This window comes from Oratosquilla oratoria, chromosome 17, assembly GCF_046742065.1.
Source record: "Oratosquilla oratoria isolate Oo_2021 chromosome 17, ASM4674206v1, whole genome shotgun sequence".
NCBI classification, from domain to species: domain Eukaryota; kingdom Metazoa; phylum Arthropoda; class Malacostraca; order Stomatopoda; family Squillidae; genus Oratosquilla; species Oratosquilla oratoria.
The window spans coordinates 27321981-27324994 of record NC_134793.1 but is presented as its reverse complement, the minus strand read 5'-3'; positions in this window follow the sequence as shown (position 1 = coordinate 27324994).

The following is a 3014-nucleotide window of genomic DNA, read 5'->3' as shown; positions in this document are numbered from 1 at the left end:
ATCACTTGAGGGTCACAACTAGATAGCCTCAGGACCAATGTAATAATGTTTCCAAAAGAGGGAACGGCAGATCTGGATTTAGGATCTAAGAATTCATCTGGAGCAATGAAGGAGGCCGTGTACCAAAGTTTGTTACGCAAATCAAATCGTTTTTTTTTGTTTGTTTTTTTAACACAGAGTTATGAGAAACTGCTGGCATCTAGTACGCACATTACACCGAAGTTGGGGATTATTGACTATATCTTTGTTAGAAGTGAACAGGTTACCAACCGCATGACCTAAGTATATTTGGTGTAATGTCCGTTTAAATCTACAAACACCGTCTAAATGCCATAAAACTAGACTTACCAAATGAAGAATTAGTGACAGACTGAACCAGTGAGTTCATATCAGCCGCGAAGTTAACTAAATCAACGTCAATTCATTTTGTTATAATGCTTAAATGTGAACCTAACATAAAATAAAACAAGCTAAAAAATATTTACACTCTTGAAATCACGTACAACTCGTTGAATTGCAAAATATAAATAATTTCCGTGTTTTCCGTGCAGGGAATCGTGACGTCACACTTTATCCGTGTACGTCATCACTTGTCAGGTTCATCCGTGGATAGCAAGGGAAATTCCGTGAATGGCCCTGGTGTGGAGGGGGCTTTAGTTATCGTACCGGAAAAAGTAAGTCTTCGATACAAAAATATGTTTTCTATACATTACATAGATTTGCCTATTGCTTAGTGCATTCAGTTGAAAGTATATATCAGTATATGTCCATTGAAGTCGGTAGAAAATGACAAATTGCTTGGTTTGATACAATTATAGGCTGTTTTACGAATATCATCTGTAATTATAAATAGAGGCTCAAACAATGCTATATGCCGTTTGCAACCATGAAATTAATTGATTTAAATTTCAGACACAATAATGTACAACGATATGCCTCTGTAAGTTTATAATACTTGCCCAAAAAAGAAATTATTTTCCGGCAAGAATTACAAGATCTGGCGGTGTCTGGTATCAAATCTCTCATTGCGAAAGGTCCCATTGAGCCGCGTATCTTTCGCAGCTCGTTATTTTCACACCAGTTTCTTTGTGTAAGTCTGTTTTTTTTTTTTGCGCTGTTAAACTTATAATGACTATTTATGTTAAAAGTTTTGTCTTCCTACTGACCATTATTGATGTGAAGCTCTCCATGAGCACCGTGATCCTTAACTTGACTTCTTCAACTTTGATCAAAGGCACCAAAAACTTTTAGACCTTCTTATGGGATCTTTGTCCTCCATCGAGCCCCAGTCATATACCAAAATAAACTAATAAATAGGTAGTAATGAATATTGTGAATTATTATAACTATATTAGCATTTATCGACTCAATGGATCGATATCGACCATTTAGATAAATACCCAACTATGTTGTGGCTATACACGCACACACATCCCCAAGTCCTTGCCCATCAGGCAGAGTGGAGCCTCGTGGTATAGCGATGTTGATAATTTCAGCCCTTGGGTGGAGTGGGAAGTCGAAATTAGATCGCTGAATTAGCGGTCGAAAACGGTGCCACTGCACCGTCAAGTCGTGTGTGTGTTTGTGTGTGTATTTACCTAGTTGTATTTACCTAGTTGTATTTTGCGGGAAGGGGAGCTATGCTCGTGTTGTCCCGCCTTTATATCTTGCAGTGTCTAGTTTGTTTTTAAACTCATGAATGGTTTTTGCGCATACTATTTCATTGTCCAGTTTGTTCCAAGTGTCCAAAACTCTATGAGGAAAACTGTTTTTCTTCAGTTCTCTTCTATAGCTATGTTTTTTTATTTTCTTTCCATGTCCTCTTGTGTTTCTTTTGTCCCAGTTAAGTAAGTTCTCACTATCGAGTACCTCTGTGCCTTTCATGATTCTGTAGATGGTCAATAGGTCACCTCTCTCTCTTCTTTGTGTGTGTGTGTGTGCGCGCGCGCGCGCCACAATATTGCCTATTGATCACGACAGTTGATCATATGACGAGCTTACATCGTGGGAGTAGTTCTACTCGAGACACTCAAAATGCACATCACAAAATATCAGGGTGAAAATAATATCGTACGTTTGGCATTAAGTTGATCTCTGTCAGCTGTTTTCGTTTATCTATTCTTCCAGTGTTCGAATACTGTGCCTCTCTGTGGCCATCTGCAGCTGGATCCCATCTCCGCGTTATTGACAGGGTTCTTGCCACCCAGGGGCGCCCACAGACTTTCTTGTGGTGGACGCACAAGGTATAAAGGGCTATAGGGAGACAACCAAGCGAAGCTTATCCACCTGAGGGGTTCGGAAATGTTTTGAGTTTTTGCCACTTTTTGGTTGCCTTTTTGATATACTTAGGTCCATTAATTTTAGAAGTGAATTGCAGCCTTTTATTGAGGGGAAAACTAATGTAATTGTGTATCTTTCATTAAACATAAGTACCGGTGTATAGTAGTCTATTGCCCTGACTTGAATATGCAATGAATGGTTCAATGAGTTATAAAACAGTTTATTTTATATATTTATCAACTACATACAGTAATTGTTTATGACAATATTATGCATATATAGTAGTTGTAATAATAATGCCAATAGAATGTAGATATCATATGGATAGTAAAAAAATTATATTCTATTATTTCATGTATTATGTATCCGATATTCATTAAATTCTTCACCAAAATCTACTCTGGCTTACTTTTAACACAGCATGACTTCGTAAATTTACATTATATTTGTCAGTGGGAATGTGTTTTTCTTATTTCATATTAAACCACATAAATTCAAACACAATGACACAAACCATCTTTATTGAAATGCTAATGCAATACGTCTATGTCCACTACTATCAAAGCTGTGTAAGACATTCTCATAGTTAATAGCAACATCTTGATGAATATGCAACAGTGCTAAAGCGCTTAGTCTATCAGAAGCCATAGTGGATCTTAGGTATGACTTAAGCCATTTAAGTGTGCTAAAACTGCGCTCAGCAGATGCAGTGCTGACAGGCATGGTTAAGAGAA